This window comes from Chaetodon auriga, chromosome 1, assembly GCF_051107435.1.
Source record: "Chaetodon auriga isolate fChaAug3 chromosome 1, fChaAug3.hap1, whole genome shotgun sequence".
NCBI classification, from domain to species: Eukaryota; Metazoa; Chordata; class Actinopteri; order Chaetodontiformes; family Chaetodontidae; genus Chaetodon; species Chaetodon auriga.
The window spans coordinates 20,798,883-20,822,281 of record NC_135074.1 but is presented as its reverse complement, the minus strand read 5'-3'; the positions used below and the strand labels follow the sequence as shown (position 1 = coordinate 20,822,281).

Genomic DNA, 23,399 nt, shown 5'->3' with positions numbered 1-23,399 from the left:
TCTGTGTAATGTCCCCACAAGAGATGAAAACATGACACTGTGTGTATGGGTGTGTGTGTCTTTAACTGTCACATCGATCCTCTTGAAGCAGTGGCAGGTTGGGGGGGGTGGGGGGGTGGGTCACACCTCCCAGCATCCTTTATACTTAACTGAACCCAAGGGAAACACACTGAGTCAGGGTGGATGATTGAAATCTGCCACTCCACTCACTCATTCACACACACACCCACACACACACACACACACACACACACACACACACACACACACACACACACCCTTCATGCCCTGATGTTCTAAAAGCAGCTCTATATGTATTTTTTTCTGTATTCCCCAGCAACTGTTCTTTTATACTTTCAAACTTCAAAACACGACAATATCTATTCGTTTGTGTTGCGTAATCTACAAAGTTGTTTTTTCTTTTCAAGTGCATTTACTTTTGAGAGACAGAAAATCCATCTGTGAGTCTCTTCATATCAACTATAAAGCTATGCTAATGAGGCTGGGGAATCTTTTCAGATGTGGAAGGTTGGCGAAAACAAGGAGACAATAATCACAGCAGCAAGTGTAGTTTGACAGAGAAGGCAGGCCTGCTATGTAATAATGTATGATTCAAAGCTATTTTAAGATTGCGGATTGCTAAACCTAGATTTCTTTAGGGAAATCTCTCTCACATTGCTCAGTGGAAACTGTGCCAAGCAGGAACACAGTCAGTGCCTGGATTTGGTAATGAGGCTGGCTCCGGCTCAGTGTTTTACCAAGACAAGGTGGGGGAACATGTATCTGTTCAGATTTGGCGTCATCACATTGTGTCTGCTCTGTTTGCCCTGGTTTAAACGGTGAATGTCAAGGCAACACCGGCAGGCATCCAAGAGGAGCCCTGATCACAGTCATTTCTACTTAGAAAAATCGCTTTTCTCCCTCTCTCTTCTATCTCACAGTAAATCCCCAACAAGTCAGGAGATAAAAACCTGGATAATACATCAAGATCAAATGAGCAGTTAAGAAGACTGTGGATTTTTTTATGATTATTAACTATCAAGACTCAGTAATACCCATTGAAGGAGTAAAGTAGCAAAACGTTCAGGCTGAATATTATGATGATTTTGGGGTTGGGGTTCAAGGTGAAGTCCTCAATTGTCTTCTTGTTTCTGACTTACAGGCCAAAATGGTTGCAAATAACCATTAGTTTCACCATCAAATTCTCTTTCAATTACATTTAGATTAATAGATTAATTGTTACAATTAATGTTTTGTCAAATATACAGTAAATGTGATACACAGAGTCCGGACATGGTCTGCCATTTTTGTTGTAGTGAAAAACTTTTGTTGTAACACAGACTGACATCCACCTCTTGTCAAAGTTACACTTCTGTGCAACATTTCCAGCAATTTAACTCTTTGTGGGCTGAAGAGGACAACAGCCTGTTTTTCTGTGTATGTATACAGGAAAATACAAGAATGTACAGTGCTTTAGGAGTAAAGAAGAGGAAAGATTAGAGTGCTGCAGGTGTGATGAATGTCTGACAGAAAAGGGAGGAGTCAAAAAAAAAAAAAAGAATGCTGCAGCAACGTGACAGGAAATCAAAAGATAACAAATGCATTGTGAATTGTGTTGTATGCACAAACCAATGTAGAGCAATGTCACCCAATTAAAAAAAAAAAAAACAATGAATCATAGATTTTTAACTGAAATCACTGGTCTACAGAAATAATTCTCCAAAAAACATAACTACTGCATCAATAAAGACATAAAATCACAATATAAATAATACAAACAATATAAAATAACTTAAGTAAAAGTAAACTACAGACTGTAAGAGGCTCCCAGTTCCAATCAGAGTTCCATCTGTCGCTCCAACTACAGCTTACAGGGACAAAATCCCAGAACACAGTGAAAACACCGGATATCTAAAGCTCCAGACAACATGAACAAAAACTATAGAGGTGGTTCCAGGTAACGGACGTCAGGTTCAACAGTTATGAAGGCAAAACACTTAACACAAAAACACTCCATCTTTCCATTTGTGTGCAGATTTTAAAGGCTTCTTGGCTGAAGCAGTGAGGCGTTAATGCTTTCATGCTCTCAAGTTTATGAAATGGATGAGAATAATATGAAGTAATTAAACTAAGTGCAAAGCAAAATTGTTGACACTTTCTGGCTGGAGATAGCACTCTTTCATTTACTTTGCATCTGTCATGAATGCACAACTTTGGTTTGCATTTCAAACAACAGAAATTATGTTCAAATCATGTATGTATGTAGCAAAGATATCATTTTATCCAAAATACCTAAATCTATATAATATATAACAAATTTAAAGTGTAATGTTTATGTTTTATCAATATATACAAATAGCTCAATGAGAGAGCTGTCATGCTTTTATCTATTTTATGAAAGGTCACATCTGAGGAGAAATAAATCAATGCCAAAGATGGCAGGTTGTAGATACATTGCCTCAGTCATTTCACTGTGGTGTGCTGAGTACTAATCTCACTGCCCCTGGGGATGCAGCCAGGGATCATAAGAGACCGCAAGGACAGAGAAGGGTCTGACAGGGCTCAACAAGGCTGGCTGACCAAACAGAGTCAACAGCAGCACTGATCCCATGATGACAGAAATCTGGATTATTGCAGCTCTCATTTGAATCCCCTTACATCACGTCGCTCTGAATCTGGTCTCTCTGCTCTTCTCTAAAACTAAACCATGGACCTTTCCCCCCCATTTAGTATTAAGGGCCGGTATAATGGCCTTGTGGATAAAAAGGCTGTCCTTCACCTGCTGAGGTTTCTCTGAGCACGACACTGAATCACCACAGGTCCTGATTCAATATTCAGTATTTGGCCCTTCATCCTGACCTTCTTTCATCGACCTGCAGGAGTGAATGAAGTGCTGACATTATCTTCACACCACTCTAAATACTTTTGAGTACATCATTGAAGAGTTGAGGTAATCTGAACAGCCACTGATGAACTTTGGTTCTAGTCAATATCTGTGCTGATTTTAAATGGGAGTAGATCATTGCTGTTAATACCTGATAACTAGCTCCATTTTTAACATATTAGAGCCAACCTCACTACCACTGTCCATGGTCATTTCATATTCTATATAAATCTTTGTGTTCCATCAATGTGTTATGTTATGTATGTGCTTTTTGTTGTTTACTTGTATTATACAGTGTATATTATCAAAATACTCCAAGGTTGGTTCAATGAGCTTATAGGAATCATTCTGATTATACCAGTGTATCTGTGCACTTTAGATGAGCTACACTAGGCGGTTGGGGCTACCACATGACCAGGGGGATGAGAAACAATTTGAGGTGGAAAATATTAAATTCTAACTATCTTTGTTCACAGCTGTCTCAGAGGACGCCCCTACATTTATGGCAACCTCATATATTTTGTGCCGGTGGGTTGGCAAATTTGACTAAATGGCAATAAGCAGAAGAATTTTCATGCTGTATTACAATGTGGACATGGGCACACATATATGCACAAAATACTGAATGTGGATTCTTGTACATTTTCAGGTAATTGCAATCCGTAAGAAGAGCAGAAGAAATGAGAAGCGAGGGAAAGCGCAGATGATTTCTCACACAGTTAACAGCATATGTGATGACAGATGTGACTGACTTCATAGCGTGATATCAAATTCCACCACGACTTAGGGGTTAATTATTAGTACATTCACAGTGTGATATCACAGAACCGGCGTACACATTAGTGGAGCTGCTCCTGCTTTTGATGATTTATAACAAGTTATGGGACTGCGAGATTCTTTGTCCTTCCCTTCATCTTCAAAGGATTTAATCAGAATAAGTGAAGCATAGCAGCTGGCAGACTGAGCACACATCACTGCACTGCACTGGATGACTCAAATTCCAAACGCAGCCATCCCTAAAAGTAGTCAACCGCTAAAGTTCTCCGTATGGATCCTAACAGCCATGGATTTCCCATATCAGTGACATGCAGATGGATGGAGACCTATTTTGAGGCCGTTTACGGATCTACCCGAGTGTGAGTATGGTTGCCAGGCTAGTGTCAGTGATCCGGCGCTGGAGTCACAGGTCCTTTCAAACCACATTGTGGCTCACAGTTTGAAAGCCTGAATAAACAGCCCTGCCCTGTCTCTCTTTAGTCTATTAAAAGAAAAGGATGTGGTCAAAATCAACAGTAAATAGGAATGAAGCAGACAAGTGGAATGGACGGAAGGAGGCGGTCGATGATGGATGATATTCAAATGACTACAATAACAACGGCTGTGATACACTGTTGAGTGTCAGGATGATACAGAGCTCTATTAATTTCTCTCTCTCTCTCTAAGAGGATGGCGTTGTACCAGGGTGGATGAATATTCTAGCAGAATATTAATAAATGATGAGGGGAGGCAGTGTTGAGAGGCTCACAACACTTTGAATTTCTCTACTATTGTTTTTGCATCCTTTTCCTCCACCCCTGTACAGTTTGTCTTTAGTCTGGTTCTCCCATGATGCCCTCCCCTCTCCTCCATCAGCACACATGCTCCCTCAGTGTACCCATCTTCTCTATTTCATTCCTGCCTTCTCACCCTGTACTTGTGGTTAAGAAGAGCTGGGGGATGTAAACATCTATCCATAATAATATTTTTGACAAAAATTTCAATATCAACAATGTCACTATTGGAACCTTCTTAACATTACACATGAGATAACAAACTATCATCAGTGGTATGATAAACAACAAAGTTCATTCTACTCATCTAAAGTCATTGAATTCAATAACTCTACAGCAGCAGAGTTACAAACAGCGCACAGTTTGTTTGTTTGACCACTGCAAAACATTGAAGTGTGTTATCAATTAATGGGCTTTGTCTCTGATGCATAAAAATACTGACACAGTGTGAGTTGTTCTGTCTGGAACCGAGTTTATTGGCTTTGTCAACACGGACTGGTGTATGCTCACAAGCCAATAAGTGTAGCAGTTACTATTCCAGCAGAGGGTTTCTGTTTTTGCAATGCTCCACCACACAAGTGGAGATAATAAGTAAAAACATTACAGATACGAGCTTTATTGCAACCGTTAACACCAAAAAAAGTTACCTTGCTACCTTGCTAAATAAACACAATAAAGTCTCTTCACCCGTCACTTCCATATTTTTTCCATCCTTTTAGTCCTTATTCCTTCTCATCATCTCCCTTCATTGTTTGTTTCTATACCAGAGTGGCATGACTCAGTGGACAGCCGGGCAGGTTAAGGAGCTCCCCCGGGCCCAGAGGCTGCTATGTGTGGCTGTTCAGTGCTCCGAAACAGGACACAGCACACAGATACACACAACATTGGACAATGGTCATCCTATCATTATTGTCATGTCTCTACAATCTAGTAGATATGTGACACTTTCAGAATTCCTCCCACACTCTTCAGTATACCATTATGGTGTAATAACCTGTCAAGGCACAGTAGAGCTAACTTACTGATATCTGTAGGTAGGCAGAGCAGCTCTACTGTTTGCTCCAGGCGATGACCTAAAACACAAAAGGAGAGAGAGGGCGTCAAGCTGAGCATCAAACTGACAACCCACATGAAAGTCACACAGTTCAACATGAAGACTGAGCTCCTATCTCTTTCTGTGCCTGGATGTGCGGAAGATACGAGGGGCGATGGCGAGAAATGGAATAGTTTGGGTCGCATTGTTAAGAGGACGTCTGGTGACTAAATCAAAACAGAGACTGACACTATGGGCAGCTGTCACTTGACTCTGAAATAAGGACCTGAATTCATAATAGAATTTTTTGCAATTGCATCATGCTAGGGATGAAAGTATGCTGTCCAAATCCTGAACAAACTTTCGTGACACAGATTGGCACTGACATTCGTCTCTACATAAATTCTACTAAATAATATGGTTATAAAGTAATGAAGGAATATGAAGTGAAGTTGGATTGGCTATGGCAGGTTTTTATGTAAGTCTACTACATGTTCTGAAAGAAAATCGAAATATCAAACCAATACTTGTACAGTATACATGTACATCATATGCAAATCTGAAGTGAGATGTGCTTCCTGACAGGATTTTTCCATTCCTCCATTGTTTGAGACAGAGGTGTGGCTGGCCAGTAACAAGATTTCAAGCCAGGAGTTACAGTAAACCTCGAGAAATAGCAACATTAGCTCAGCTGTAACTCTGACAGCAGGGCTTCACCATCTGCCACTAAGCCATGGCTGCATGTCACATCTCATCCTCGTGGCCTGACTCCCCTTGTGACAGCCCCAAGTTGCTGTCCCTACTCAGCGGTTGGATCAGATCAGCCAGAAGACACACCAGCAGCATGCACACTGTTGGCGTCAGTATGATAGCTCTTACACAACAGCTAGCGGGGGTTGTGTTGACTGAAATGATCAGGTGTCAGAGGGGTGTAGAAAACCATGCAGGTGTAAGAAGTGTTGAAGACCACGAGACTGGCAGCTATGTACCAAATAACAGAATAGCTAATATGTCATGACTCCAAAATAACACATAATCATATCAAGAGATTTCCACTTGATATGCAATAGTTACTGATCACAGTAACAGAAAATCCAAAATTTGCTTCAAAAAAAGCTGGCTTTAAATGAGAACTAAAAACATCTCAGACAGAGATTCATTGGTTTATCTGGCCAAACGTTGGAGAGTGGATAAATGGAAGAGCAAAACTGACTTTTGAAGTACAAGTGATCAATACCCAGTGACTCATTCTCCCAAGGGAATACAAAGTTTGGTAGATGGGAGAAGAAGAGATGAGCAATGTAGCACAAAAAATAAAGCAGTTATAAAAAACTGTTGGGAGGGAAAAGAGCAAATCAGGTGCTTGCTTCTCTGGCCATTTGTTCGTAAACACTAAAAAAAAAAAAAACAATATCCAAGACATGTTTAGTTCTCCTTTTCAATGGCAATGTATACATTTGACCTGCAGTTGTAGGGACATTGTCTTGACTTTCCATAACTCCCCAAGTTACACCTTGACATCCACATGCCTGACTCCAACAATTACTCCAAACATAACTAACCATAAGCTGAAAAGTGGGTCTTAGTCTTAGATTTAGTAGTAGATTAACCAAATCTTTGTTTTCAGACAGTAGTTGAGTTGGTATGATCAGATTTTTTTGGACCCTATCAGGTGAGAAATATGTAACACACAGATTATGTTCAAAGTGGTTACAATGGCATGTTTCTCACATCTCATGACTGCCGTAGTTCACCATGGCTCCCCTCCTCCTACTTTAATACAGCCCTGAGGCTTGTATCGGTCCCACAGGTCCTACTCACACTGCAGCACACTGCAGCTATACAGTGTTTGAGACAAAACACTCAGCAGATCACACACACGGCCGACCCAAATTAAAGAAAATAAATACATTCACAAAGGGGGAGATACTCGAGTCAGCTGCAGTCTAGTAATATGAGGTTATTGTGTGGCATCGTTCCAGCACCATATGATCTCAGATGATGAGAAGCAAACACAGCAAAACCACATTTGTTTCTGTATAAGTCTAAATCCAGATATATAAATCACTATGGTTATTATAACTGCTAGTATTGCTGTTTTTGTTTCTGTCCTTTACCAATGTCATAGATCATTGCTAACTTACCGCAGTGTTCAAGAATCCTTTTAATGTAGTGTAACAATTGGCCATAAGCATTCAACCCAGAAATTAGGCAGGGGTAATCAGAGTGCACATGAGCATGTGACTGATATTTAGATATTTTACAGGGAGAAAAGACATGTTTAAGTCCATGGACAGATTATGAGACATCCACAGAACCTGTGACTCTCCCTTCTGATACATTACAAAAATAGAAATTAGCCCACACAAGCAGTCTGCAAAAATGCTGATAATACACTTGCTTAGTATAAGTACTTGCAATTTTATTTTTGCCATACCATAATCATACACCGTGTAAGAAATGGTATTTGTCCTAATTCAGGCTCAGCACTTACATGCACTATATGCAGACAACACCATGTAGGTTGTCCAAAATTCCAAATCACAGAAGGTAGGTCATTTTAAATGATGGTGAGCATATTCAGTTTAGAGTCCTCTCATATTTTTTAATGATGATCATAACTACAAAAAAAAATAAAAAAATAATAATCATCACATTGCCATTATTTTGACAGATACTACAGCTGTGATATAAGTCACAATTTTAGAGGGAATGGTCATTTTTATATTTCATTGTCACTGAAAAAAGCAAAAGAAAAATGACGAGGCGACTGTTGATGGGGTCTGTACCAAACAAGCATGTTCCCTTACATCTGGAGAATATGGTTTGTGGACTGTAGCAGCACAACACTTCATTTAGGATGGTGTGTTGTCACACTTTACCAAGACCCAGTCTCAAGGGGAGAGCACGGTGTGATATAATGATGACTTCCCTTCTTAAAAATGCTTTTCGTAATGAACCTGATGCAGAGAGCGCATGTTATTGAGAATAATCTGCAGACCTCAATACTATACATGTTCGCACATGAGCAAATACCCATAAAAACAAGCTGACAGATACACAACAGACTTGTTCACACACCTACATCTCAGCTCATCAGAGGCCAGCTCCAGCAGGAAATCTATCTCCATCCTCCTGCTCTCCTCTGCCATCACAGGCAAAAGCTTACAGTGCCCTCTTCACTCTAAAACCTTGCATAAGCTGTTCCCTGCCATTTTACACACTGTCAACATTTTACAAGGTTGCTCACAGCCATGCTGTTGTGACCTCCTGTCCCAGAGCAATAACTAAACTGTCTTTGCTGAATTACAGATATAAGGCACCCAAAGATGGAACAGAGGATGAAATGAGAGGGCTCTAAGGCACAGAAGAGATAACCAAGCCGCTGGCTGCTAACAGTCCAGTTAGGATGTCCTGACCTGTAGCTTTACTTTCAGGGCCGGTTAGCAGTCGGCATTATGAGCAAACACATCCAATACAGCATACATATTATTCGATTTCAAGAATATGGTGCATAATATTGTATACAACATCACATCAGGGGAATTATAAAGCAGTAGCATGAACACTGACACAAGAACCCGTGTTGTTATTTCCAGATACATTATCTGTTCACTTCATACTGACCTCTATTAATTCTCTCATTAGTATTCCTCAGCTAGCCTCAACTCACTGAAGGCCGAGAGGTCAGCACAGACAGCTCCAATTTCAGCATGTAAGACCAAACTTATGGGCTGTTTTTCAGTTTATTGCTGAGGTGAGGAACCTTTGTTCTGACCTTTGAAATGCCTCCTGAACCAAAATCAGAAGGTACATGAAACTTTGATGCAGGTCTGTGGCAATTAGTTTAATGCAATGTACTACATGTTCAGTGTTGTCTGTTTGTGTGTTTAGAGATGTGTAATACTTTACAGAAACATTGTATTAATACATGACAAACCCAAACTGGGTGCTTTTCTATAGGCAATTGTGATTACAAGATATTCTAATTTGTTGGATAAAGTATTGACAAAATTAAATAGAAAAATAACATATCTACATCATTTTTAGGCATCTTCTCAAAATGTTATTTAGTGTAAATTATGTAATGTAATTAGACATGTTTATGTTGTAAAAGACAACCAACCAGGTGGTTTCACATGCTGTAAATCCAAAAGGCAAATCCTGATCAAAACCAACACTGATTGATGGCTCTTTAACATTAGATATTAGACATGAGACCACTTTCACCTTCCCACTCATGTAAGCATCGTTCAGCACTGCTTTGACCCTGTGTGGGTGTGTTCCCTCTGAAGGGTGTGTACACAAGTCTGCAGTGCTGCATTTAAGATGGTATGTCGTCTCCTGACTTTATATTCATGGTTATCTCTCAGAAAACTGTAAGCCATTTGTGAATGCTTCTGGTTTTCCAACACACAACTCTGGATGTCCTTGCTGTCACTGATTACATTAGCATGCATAAAACACACCAGATAACAGCCAGGATTATATCAGCGACTGGGCTCTCATTCTAAATTAGATGTTTGTATTTTGCTTTGTACTTAGATATCTGTGGTTAAAGAAATACATGCAACTTTCAAAGTACGGTCTTCAGTATTAAATACTGACAAACCACATACAATAAATGCATCTCAACCGCAACCAACCGTACTTAAGTCAGCAAATCCTCATTGTTTCATCAAGGTTTCAAAGCACAGAGCCACTGTGTATATACACAAGCTCAATATCAACATACTCAATGACTGGATATTGACATCCATGTAAAGACACTCATTAGGATAATCACCACAGCCATCTAGACACAGATCTGTCGACTTCTGTATTATTTTCATTCAAGTGCAATTCCAAAACACTGCACTGAAATGGGGTTGAGCGATTGGACGAATGCACTGGCTTTCAGCTATTTGCTGACTCATATCCCAGCTTGTTTTTGGGGGGGCGAATGTTGTCATTTAATTTTGATAATTCAATGGTGTGCCTCTGAAGAAGAGTGAGAGCCACAGCTCAGCCACAGACTGTTTGGTGATTTAACCCAGCAACACGAAGAGGCCACTAGCCACTGTTACCTTAGATCATCATGTTTGACCTCATAGAGACCAGCAAACAGAATGGGCCCATAAACAGAAGGCACATCCTCAATAGATGCTTTTTGATAGTGCTACAGTTTTGTAAGCTCTTTGCTGCAACAATACTGTATCCCATAAGGTGAGTGAGTAATAGTAACAGAAAGATGGCCTATATAACAAGACAGCAGAACAAAGAGAAAAGTTTTGGCCAGAGATATAAAGCGACCTGCTGAGTCTGGTCTTTGATGTGTTACTGAGGGTTATAAGGGTTTTTTTCTCAACCTTTATCAGAACACACAACAGCACTGCAGCATATGGGCAGAACTGCCCATAAGCTGAACATCACTCAGCTTGACTGGCTAACAACCTGACCACCCTTGCTAATGTTCTGTCCAAGTCTCTGAGAAAGCATTTGTTGTGCAGGCACACCCAGGTGTCTGAGGTTACGTCAAACGAAAACCGAATGCCACTGCTGTACAACAATTTCACAAGGCAAAACAAATGCTATCTGCAACACCCACCCATCACATTCTGATTCAGTCATTCAATACTTTTTCCAGGTGCTCTGACATCTTGGAAACATTGGGGGTTTAGTCCAGCCTCAGAAATCTTTATATTTTCACCCAATAATAGCACCATATTGAAGTTACTTCAGAGTAAAGGGATTATAAGATAGGCCATGACCAAAAGGTTCTGGCAGGGGCATAGGCTGTCTTTTGGAATGTTAAATCAAAATAAATAAAATGAGAGCAATCTGAATCCTCATTCAACTTTGTGATTATTGTCCTTTTCAGCAGCGGGAGAAAATAAGAGGCCAAACGTCGATGAAGCAGTCATATGCTAGACTGTATGTTGCCAATGCTTTGTTCAGTTTTGAAAATTGACCAACCCCGGTCTCATTGCTTCTGCTTCTATTGTGTGACTCCTTTTGAAATGTGACGAGTTTGAACTGAGACAAACTGTGTTAACTGTGTCTGTGTCTTATCTGTCTATCTGATATAATCTCTTCTTCACCTCTGCAGCAGCTCTTTTGGTGTCTCATCTGTCTGTCTGTCTGCATCTCCTCTGCTCTCTCTTCCTGTTCTCTTCTCCTCTCTCCTGTCCTGCTCATAAAAGGATAAAATCATAACAATAATACAATTTTGCCAACCAAAATCTAACCACATTAACAGTTTACATAGCTATAATCAGATGTAGTGGTGTGCCTTGGAAATAGTTGTTTTCATAAATGGTGTGCCTTGTGACAACAATGTTTGAGAACAACTGAGCTAGACTAGCTAGGTAGCTAAAGATCCCTCTTCTTCGTCAACCTGAGCTTGTAGATGAGGTGGTGGCACTCTCACATCCTGCCTCATCTGCTGCTACAGCAACAGGAAATAACTCTTCCTCCACATCCTCTAGCCTCTCCTGTGCCTCGTTGCCCTGATCCTTTCTCTTTTTGAAAAAGCTTCTTATAGCCTTACTGATTTCGCTGGCTAGCTACCACCAGATGCCAACAATGACAAGCTCTGTAATCTGGGCACTCTCTCTCTCTCACGCTCACACAAAATGCATGCATGACAAGTACTGTGAAGTACATCTGCTGCTTGAATGACACACAGAGGACCTAAAATGATATCATATTATTTTCAAGGGCTTAAATACACAATCTGAATAGCAAATGAATGGATACAGGGACTTTTTTATTTATCTTTCATAAAACATTTGGAGCTGTAGCCTTGGATGCCCAGACCTAACAACAGCACCACTAGTTTGCAATGCTTAAAATTATCTAAAAGAAAATAAGCTGGACTGCAACTTAATCAAGCAATATCTAATGTGCTGTGTGGAGTGAAAAACTACATGAGTGAAACTTTTCATGAGGTACCGTTGTAACACAAAGTGAAATCACTTCTTAGGTTCACTTCCCAAGGCCTCTTTCAGCTCATTTCTGACACTTCTGCACATCTTTTGTAGATGAATGCAACCTGCACATGGTCTAAACAGGTCAAAATTGATGTATACTTTCAATCGAGATTTAGGTTAGGGCACCATTGAGCACCATCAAGCATCAACCAATATTTTTTATATCAACACTGAATCAAAGTGAAATGCTGAAAATCGCTTGTTAATACTTGCATTCTGATTTATAGCTTCTTTCAGACAAAATGTATAGAATTAAATGTTTGCACCCTGCATCTCTTCACATTCTCATTGCCACTTTCTTCCTTTTTATCTACGTCCCCTCTTTCCGCATTCCTCTCTGAGCAAGTCTCACAGTGATGATAAAAAAGCCATCTGGTTGTTCTCCATCACCTTTATCATACAAATGATGAACAATCATCTGTGCTGTCAATCAACGAAAATGTCTGGCTATAGAAATAAAGGCCCCAAGGCAGGTACTCCAAAGCAATTCAAGATTCAGCCTGATTCACATTCGTCTTGCTTGAACAACAACAGCGTGCTGCATTTTATATGGAAATACATTTACCTCTGCAGCTATAGACGACGTTGTTTCTTCCAATAGCAGCAATCTCTCACTGCTGAGAAAGGAAATTAACCAGATGTGAATTTGTCTCTGCAGCCCAAAAATGACAGCAGCCGGTGAGGCTGTGTGCACATCTAAATGCTAATATCATGCTGCTCCTCAAACAAACGCTAGGTAGTAGCTAATGAGTTGGCTTGGTGAATGCATCTTAAGCCTAAGTAATGACATAAGTGACAGCATAGCGCGGGAGAGGAGTCATCTTATGACTCAGAATGCAGCAGGAGGGTTGGTAAGATTGGTATATTAAGGCCACACATATTCGGCACTAACACACACACATAACCTAAAAACTAACAATGCCAACTGTTGGCCAAGGTTAGTTGTTCTCAAACTCCAAGTTTTCTGCTTACATCCTATGCATATTTAAAAACTGCATCTTCAGCATGAAAAGGCAAATTCTGGAGAAAGAGTTATCTTAGCCCAAAGTGACAATTGTTGACTCTCTACCCTACGCTACCTGGGAAGTGCAACACGCACGTGCACAATCACACTCATATCACAAGTTTGCAAAACATTCAGTTTGCAACTGAGAACTGTAACTAATGAACAGTTGATGTAAACAAATGCAGTGTTGCATCTTTGAGAATACTTGCATAAGAAAATCACGAAGGACTTTATTGATTAAAATGTTGGCAAAATGGCTACAACTCTAAATTGCAAATTAAGCCATGAAGATCAAGAGCAAAGGTGTAACCAAAAGGACTAAAGCCTGCTCGGTCTGTCATTTGTAATGGGAATTCTTGTTATTCATCTTCTCTGTACTTAATCATAAGTATTCACTGTCTTTAAGCCAAATGAACAACCATATCATATGATTAGGTGCGTGCGTATGTCATAATCTGCTGACCATGTAACCACGTACAGTATGTTATTATGCACTGATTAAGTGAACCTTGTGTCCTGATTGTACAACACATTATGACGTGCCTATTGTGCTGACATTGTTCTGATGATAGAACAAAGTCATCCTGTCTACAAAGATAATATATTGTATATAATCTTTCAACTTCTCTTGCTCCGGGCTCTTTCTTGTCATCTCACACTTGAGACAGCAAGAAGGGAGTCCGTCTGCAGGCGTCAGAATAAACTCACAGAAAGACAACGAACGACTCTGTGCTTTTTAGTACAAAATTGCCAGAACAAACTTGGCGTTGTCGGCAGGATCCTGCCAACGCCAAGTCGGAGCAAGAGAAGTTGAAAGATTATATACAATATATTATCTTTGTAGACAGGATGACTTTGTTCTATCATCAGAACAATGTCAGCACAATAGGCACGTCATAATGTGTTGTACAATCAGGACACAAGGTTCACTTAATCAGTGCATAATAACATACTGTACGTGGTTACATGGTCAGCAGATTATGACATACGCACGCACCTAATCATATGATATGGTTGTTCATTTGGCTTAAAGACAGTGAATACTTATGATTAAGTACAGAGAAGATGAATAACAAGAATTCCCATTACACATTACAGATAATTTTGTAAGTTTCAGGAAGTAGGTGAGAACAGAAATAGCAGTTCAGTGCCAAAATAAGATCCTCTGATTGAATGTAAAACTCTATTCCATTATCAGTAAATACTGTAGTATCCATGTATCTATGCATGCACATGTGCCTCTTCCTGATCATGTCAGCCACACCTGGCACACCTCCTGTGGCTTGTACTCCCCTACTGGCATGTTCTCACTGTATCTATGAGCAATCTATTTTAGTTGATGTACTCTGGCTTGGTGCCCTTGACTGCTGCTTGCGGCTATATTTACTGTTCATATTTTTCATGTTCATGTGCCCTGTTGTCCTGTAACACAAAAACCATGGATCAACATTAGGGTCAGATTCCATTTTGGATCCAGTTCCATACTTAAAAATACAAATAATGTCTTGTTTTGTTTTGTTTTTTCAAAGGGGGCAATTTTAGACATGACAATAACTTTACTTGTCATGAGGAGCATTATTCCCCTTGTGAAAACTGTCATAATGTCTTCTGCGGGTCTGAAAGGAGCTTTCAACAGTCTGAAAAGTAAGCCAGATAATGTTATCAGAAAAGAAACACCACTCCGTACAATAACTATGTAAGTAGACGGTGGCGTATTTAATCAACATTTCGTATCTGATGCTCTTCATCTCATTACTGAATTGTAGCTACAGGTTGTCGACATGAAGTTCATAAGCCTGTAAGTCATAAATGCAGTTTCTGTTTTCTCAGCCAACGAAACACTATTACACATCTCAAATGAATCTTTGAAATGTAGTTATTAAAAAGGCTTTTTGCTACCTAAAAATGCTCAAAGCTGCACCTACAGTCAGTAAGGGATTTGGAAAGATTATCTATTGTCTGTCCGTCCTGGGTGAAGGATCCCTCTTCTGTTGCTCTTCCTGAGGTTTTTTTTCCTGTTAAAAGGTCTTTTTTTGGGGGGGTGGGTTGGGGGGGTTCCTCATTCAAATCAAGGGTCTAAAGACCGAACATGTTGTATGCTGTACAGACTGTAAAGCCCCTAGAGACATATTCTGATTTGTGATATCGGTCTACATAAATAAAATGACCTTGAGTTGGATTCAACAAGCGAATCTGATGTTTGATTCTGATGCGATAAAATGCCATCAAACCACAAACCAAAGCATTAGCCATTAATTTATTAGCTCTAGATTTTAGCTCTATTTTAATGAAGAATAAAGTAGAGGGCCTTAAGCCATTCCAAAAAATGTAAACATACTACAGAGCAGAGAAGAATTAATACAAGTGTCATGAAAACTGCATCCCAGGTACATTTATCAGATTTTTAAATTACACGGAGCTAGATCACAGAGGACAGAACTGTGAAGGGAAAACAGACTGGTGTCATTCAGACAGATCCAGTTAACGAATAAGGCTGTTTCAATACCTCTCTCTCCCCGGCTCTCTTTCTGGGTGCCGCCTCAGAGCGATTCTTTAGTGCCACCCATGATTAATGCAGCTATGAATGGGTTTCTCTTTCACCAAGCACTGTGGGAGAAGGGGTTCTTTCGTTCTTTCTTTCTTAGCCATTTTGCTTTCCTCCCAATGTGACCTGATTTAGTCACAGAGTGTGAAACTGATTTGGACTCATTTACATGCTAATGCCATAAAGAGAGGTGAAATGATGTGTACGCATCACCTCAATGATTCTAGGGGACAGCAGTGCACTTGGAAAAATGATCAGAAGCTTAAACTATATAATTCACACGCTCAATATTCATACATTTCACTTGGGAATAGCATGAAAGAGCATGCTCTTCCTGTAGTACTATTAACAATAAAGAGATCAAGACTTCAGACACAAGTACTCAGGACAGGAAGCTAGCATATGGGACAAGTTCACGGACATGTACAAATGTGCAGTTATAATGAAGATATATTTTATCAGCATGTACAAGCAAACCAGGGAAAGTAATAGACCATGGTACAGTATTAGCTGGTTCCAGGTGGAGAGCAACAAAAAATGAGTGCGTTTAAAACAAAAAGGGAAGTGCTGTGTAATAATCTGGGAGAAGTAACTCTGATTTAAAACTAAGGTTACAAATCTTGGTTTTATCCTGCATTGAGCTCTATATCTTGCGGTCCCACATCAACAAGGTGAGAAAATATTCATTTTCCCATCTTGGAAAAATAACTAAAGCACAAATCAAAGAGATGCTGAAAAACTGACTCATGACTTTATTTCAAAATGACTCCTCGATTACTGCAATGCACTATTTACTGGTCTCTTAAAAAAAAAAAACAGAGAGACATAAGCTCATCCAAAACGCTGCAGCTCGGCTACCAACAAGAACAAAGAGGAGGGAGCACATTAGTCCAGTTTCGGCTGCTCTGCACTGGCGTCCTGTAACATTTAAAATTGATTTTAGGTCCTCCTCCTTGTATACGAAGCCCTTCATGGGCTAGGACCAAGCTACATTGCTACATTGCTGGTTTATTGGAAATTCTCCGCCGGAAGAAACACTACAGATTATCAGGGAAGTCAGCTCACAAAATACCTTTAAAAGAAAGCTAAAAACATATCTTCTTTGGCCTTTAACTACCGATGACTTCCTGATACAGGCCTGAAACTTTTGTGCTTTGTCTCACACTTGTGCACTGCTGTACTTCTTTGAAATGATTGTAATTTACTTGACTTGATGCATGCTATATTTAATTTTATCACTATTATTCGGTGGTTTTATTTTCCTTTCATCTTATTTTTCCTATTATTATGAAGTGGATTTTATTCTCCACCGCATACATGAATTTTCTATCCCTGTTTTTATGTTCATTCTGTGTCTTTTTATCTGGAACACTTGATACATGTGATTTATTTGTTGTAAGCCACTTCAAGTTGCATTTCTTATATGAAAGATAGAAAAGTATCACTATAATCATTATTATGATCATTACTGCCAGTAGTAGTTTTTGTTACATCAATGGATCCAGCTTGCAAAGGCATATTTAACTGTTACTGATTTTAAAGCAATTATTTTTTAAGGATTAATTTAAACTCAATAATGTCCGATAATCATCAAAAAAATGAACAAAAAAGATGCAAAACGTAAATCTTTGCTAAATGGATGGGGAGGTGTGCAAAAGAAGTTTCAAATATTTTCACATCCCACTCTTGCCACCAACAGCAGTCAAAACAAGAACACCTATAAAGACCAGTGGAGATTTGATTATATAATTGCATGCGTGGAAGCAATAGATTACCTAAGCAGCAGTGAAGATAATATCATGTTTGTCTCATAGGGGGACAGTGAAAGGAGATTTTGGTACACCTGCGTGTTTTCAGGACCTTCCATTAGAGACAATGTGACCTTGGCCTTCACATGACACAGCACAGTTTCATTTTGAACACTGAGGAAAGTGTGAATGACACATCCTGCTGGTGTGCGACATTTCTAACAAACCCTTTTCATGCCTCAACTAGTCACTGCTTCGATATTGATTACTTGAAGGTGCAGATCACTGAAGTGTTGAAGAATGTCAAGGGAGTGAAGACAAGTGTTGGACGAATTCTGGAGACTTACAGCAGGGCCATAAAACAGGACAGAGGGGTGTTACTGACAATGAGAGGGGAATACTGAAAGGAAAAAACAACAAATTATAGTGAGGACAGCCTATGCATGCTGTAGAAGTTAGCTTGATGCTTTATCACTGGCGCAGAGGTGATTTTCTTTCTCTTTTCCTTTGTCTTTCAATAGAAACTACATTAAAAGTGACTTTGCACTCCATCTATACACCAGCTGAACCATCACAGAGCTCCGTCGGTTCTCGTTCCCTCAGACAAAAAAAACAAACATTTCAAAGACCCGGCTTGCATTTTAAGACCTGTCACAAACATTTAAACGAGAAATGTCAAAACAGTGTCCGTTAACTATGTATGGCCCAGACCATGACCTGGATTTCTGCACGTTTTCTTCACCTGTTAGTAAAAAGCAATAGTAACATGTTATACCCCTGAGCCGCAAGTCAACACTTCAGCAAGAGTAATGCTTGGCCTCTCAAAGACCGATCAAGCCACTTCAGATCGACAGTATCCAGTGGATGAAAGCTATAGGGGATAGCTTTGTCTCCGAATCAAAGTAGTCTAGTGAGGGTTTAAAAAAACACAAGCATGACAGAGGCAGAAACACAGATCACACTTTCAAGGAAAAACAGAAATCGAATGAGACAGCGCTGTCAAAACAACTTGAGTAACACTGATATGGCTGTCATATTTATGTGTGTGATACTAGAACAATGTCAATCTGGACAACAAGTGCTGACCCAACTCCTTCAGGATATCCACGCTTTACTTAGAGACAACTGACGGTAAGCGTTATACAGCCTGGCGTTTTGTAAGGTTATGATACTACAAAATTATATCTTTGATCAGATATTAGTTAGAGGCACAACTTTAAAAAGCAAATTCTATGTGAGGCTCTCAGATTACTCATGTATACAAAATATGAATCAGTCCAGTATGACATTCACATATTTTGCCATAATCATTGGGTACAAATTTAAATTTAAAAGGTCAATTTTGCAGATGAATGTCAACTTGAATATGTAACGTGGATGTTTCCTACGAGCAGCATCATCATCTGATATGTGAGTCAGTTTTCCTTGCAACTTTAAGTTTTGATGCTGTAATCAAGCCAACATGTGAACCAGAAAACCATTTCCTCTCATGATGAACAGTGAATTGTGATTCGTCTATAAACCCTGAGGTAAAAGAAAAACAAAACAGCTGCTGGCAAGCTGAAATCCAGAAGATTAAACTCCTTACTGTGCTAACAGAAGAGCCAGCAAGCTGTGTAGTGGAAGATGACAAACTGAAGTACACAGGCTCTGTAGATATATTAGGTTACAGTGCTATTTCAAATTACCTTATGAAACGCAGCCAGTGGAGAGAGAAAGAAATTTCAATCAGTACATGTAGGGGTGAAATGCATCTGTCAGCTCTACATTCTTTCTCGCTATTGACCATTCTAGCCGTAACAAAGTTCTTTTCTGGGGTTTTATTCTACATTACGTATGGTATAGCTGACTAAATTGAATAGTTCAAAATGTTTACATCTTTCTTTTTCTCTATCTCGGTCCTGATTTGACTCAACAAAGACAGCATGATCTTTGCTGTAAAGAATTCTGTATGTATGTTATATATGTGATTCACGTGTATCTGATATCTGTAATACTGTACAGCTCAGTCTTCCTTAATGAAATTGAGAGACTGACTGTATTGATGATGTCATCTGGAGATATATCCTCTACAGACGGTGAATAATTGAATAACTCATAGGACAATATGACAGGGGCCATGGTGATCTTACTGGTGATTCACAACGGCAGAGCTTTGATTCACATTAAAGCAATTTGGACGTAATATCTCAAGTAACGTAACACTGTACCAATTTTAAGTGGTGGTGCTGTGTTTTCCACCTTACAGTGACAGCTGACTATGTTTGTAGATCCGTGAGCTTTAGGAAACGGTGTTAGGCTTTTTTGACAATTAACTGATATTTGATGAGGTAAATAATTAACTGAATACACCTAAAATAATCAACATTTTGACGAAAAATATCAAGAAGATGCAGCCATGCAGTAGTCCAAAATTAAAATGAATGGCATAACAGAAATTCTGCTTCAGGGTGGACATATCCTTTTCTGTTAAATTGGTCAGTTCTTTTGTTTTGAATGGAATTTACTCTACATTCAGAGATAAACCCCCCCGTCCGTAATTCTCTGTCTCTGTTTGCTAGCTAACACACAGCAACCGTGTGGCTCACAGCTTGTCCTCTACATGCTAAATCCTGTGTTGAACAGAAATTTGCTCGCTCTAATTGCTCACACAAAGCTTTTCTACAGCAATACAGATGTCTGTAACAACACTGCAGCACCACTTATCTTACAAAAGCCTCATCATAAATCATCGTTTCAATTGCCTTTTTTGCCTCTAACAGTTTTACACAATGTGAAAATCAACACCCACCCTGTTGCCCTGTATATGGGTTTAATTATCTTAAAAATCTTTTATTTTTGCCAAAGGACATAATAGTATGTAATTATACTTCCGCCCACACCAATGTTATGAACAGAAAATGTAAACGTTATGTTTGTATGATATGTGAAATCCATAGCTTACAGAGCAAAGCTTTTAAGAAGATATTATACATGATATTATATAATGGATAGCTGATTTCTCTGTGGCACTCCCATCCACGATGCTAAGGCAGGCTAATTTCTGCTAAACAAATATTTTTGTTTAGCTGAACCTAATAACAAGTTCACTTAGATCAACTGTCTTGACAGATTAATGATTTAATCACAGATTTCCAAATAGTCATTATTATCTTTCATAAATTGTACAGCAGGGATGGAGGCTGTTGCCTTATTCTGTTTCCTCCCCCGAAGTCCAATTTAGTATCCTACGACTGCAGCATGAATAAAATCCCAGCAGGCTGCAGAGAGGGTGTTTGTCCTTCAGTGCAGGTGCTAAACAGAAAACTATCCCAGGCTACGGAGATGGTGAGACAAAGCAGGGGAGTGAAAGAGACAAGCACAAGGGGAGAGTGAAGAGCAAGTGAGGACAGACATAGAGGAAAAGCTGGGAAGAGAAGGAGGAAATGAAAACTTAGCATCACCATTTTCAACATGGTCAACATGCTAGCTGCATCCTCCAAGGCCTTATAGGTTTCTATCATGGCTCTCCAGGGGCCCTTCACTTTCTCTAATAGCCATGCATTACTCTCCTCTATCTGCCCTCATCCGCTACAGCACTGGTCATCCTCAGCTGCGACACAGCCATCGTTGTCCTTCTCTTTTTTTCTGTTCTCTACCCCCGACTTTACAAGCCCCGTCTTCCACATTTATTCGGTCATACCATTAACCTCTTTCTTTGTTTTACAGAAATGTTTCCACATTCTATCAGCATTCCTCTTGTGTCACACAAAACTAAATGTCTGCCTGTCTTCTCACAAGGAACAATTTACAAATTCAGACTAGTTGATCAATTGTAAAGGATAAGATGTGAGTGACTATCATCTGTTTAGGGCTATATGGTTTGTGATTACTAGTGTTTTTAAAATAGGTGTGCAGAGGTTCAATGAAGAGGCTGCAATTTCCCCTACTGTTATATTAAGCCATGATCATAGATTACTGAGGGGACCTAATCATATCATGTTGAGTCATCTGAAATACAGCCAAATATTGCATGGAAGTCTTAAATCTTACTGTATCATCGCAAAACCCATATTTACCTAACGCAGCTTAATAACACGTACTGCATATTTGATGTGGCCGGAATCAACTCCAGCAACAGTATTGTTGTTGTGAAAGAAACCAACAAAACAAGTCTTGAACTGTAAACATCAGACAGCCCAAAGACATCACAAAGCAGAGGATGGCTGATGAAATGCATTCTGCATGACTGGATGAGGACAGATGTGAACACTGACATAACATTGTATGATGCAAAGCAGACCCTTTGAGCCTGTCCCCTGCTCACTCTGAACAATGAACGGCCAGACACAACGCCTGTCAGCAACTGCCCTCCCCTGTGGCCCGGGACTGGCACAGAGTGGTGCACAGCAGGCAGTGAAGGATACACAAATCCTCCACCACATATAGGCTTCAGATACACACAAGCCTTACACAGTGTTAAGGTCTTAACTTTGAAACCAGCATTTTCATGCTGTGTAGTATACCTCGCCCTGTTTTCAACTTCAACCTTGGGACTAACAACATGGATGGGAGGAATTCAACTTAATATGCCATTCAAATGTTGAACAAGTGTGGTGCAATAGGGTGTATATTAAAGAAAATAGATCTCAAGCTTGAATAAGCCATTTCCACAAAGAGAACTCAGAGTAGCCTGCACATGCCCGAGGTGCCGTTTACTAAAACGATGCAGGAAAGGAATTGGACCATTAAGGACATCTAAAAATTAATGACCTTCCGCATCTCATGAGACATTACAGGCCTATGGCAATAAAACTACAATCGATTATTTTAGGCGTAGACAAGGCTGCGCATTGATGAATCACCGAAAAATTTAGCATTAGATGTGAACAGACTTCAGAACAGCTCAAATCTTTCAACCGAGTTGCACAGGAATACATGTAGCGTAAATTAAACGACAGACTTAAAAAGCAAGAAACGTTTTCGGTCAAACCTCACGGCCCTTGTTAACACTGATGCTGTGGACAAATCTACGGGCAGCGCAGATCAGCATCCATCCACCGCTCCTCCGGATGCCTTGGAGGAGGACTGCTACCGCCTGAACGGACAGACAGAGCCGACGCTGACAGAGCGAGGTTCATCGATGTTTACCGATGATTACCTGCTTCTTTATGACATTTTAATAAAACTGTGTCTTACCTGGAGAATTTCATATGCTGATCAAGTCACCTCCTTTTGAGATTCGTGAGGGATGGTGCTGGCTGGTCGCGCATCACTCAGTCTGCGATTCAGCGACAGAAAGCGTACGGGGCACAGTGCCTGACAGCGGGGCCCCGGAACGAGCATAAAACAAACGAGCCCACTGCAGTTGTCTGGTCCCTGAACACAACGCCTGCACGGGAGCCAGCTACCCCACCCGAGCAGCGCGAGCGCGACCGTTACTTAACGTAATCCGTTACTCAGTCGTTACCACATTCGTTATACCAAATAGGTACGAGAATCAGATATCCAAAGAAGTCAACTCGCTAAGTTACAGCTACAACAGAAACTACTGTCAAGGCTGTATTAACAAAATGTTTTGGGGGTTTTTTGTTTTCAATAACACTTTTGTACTTTTCTGCACCGAATTGACACTATAAATTACCATAAAAGCATATGAATGCTAATTACGTTAAATGTTTTC

General features: G+C 39.9%; 1 protein-coding gene across 3 annotated transcripts in view; it reads right to left on the bottom strand.

The window, feature by feature from the left end:
* The window catches only part of apba2b (amyloid beta (A4) precursor protein-binding, family A, member 2b), a 59,016-nt gene extending 35,956 nt beyond the window's left edge, over positions 1 to 23,060 (bottom strand). For 2 of the 3 annotated variants that reach the window (XM_076729227.1, XM_076729235.1), the window contains exons 1-2: positions 22,916 to 23,045; positions 5,457 to 5,507 (exon numbers count right to left, since the gene is read on the bottom strand). The gene's annotated coding sequence lies outside the window, so the exon portion shown is untranslated. Of the gene's footprint in view, positions 1 to 5,456; positions 5,508 to 22,915 lie in introns of all 3 variants that reach the window. The other variant, XM_076729244.1, reaches the window with a different exon arrangement.
* Between the last annotated feature and the right edge of the window lie 339 nt (positions 23,061 to 23,399).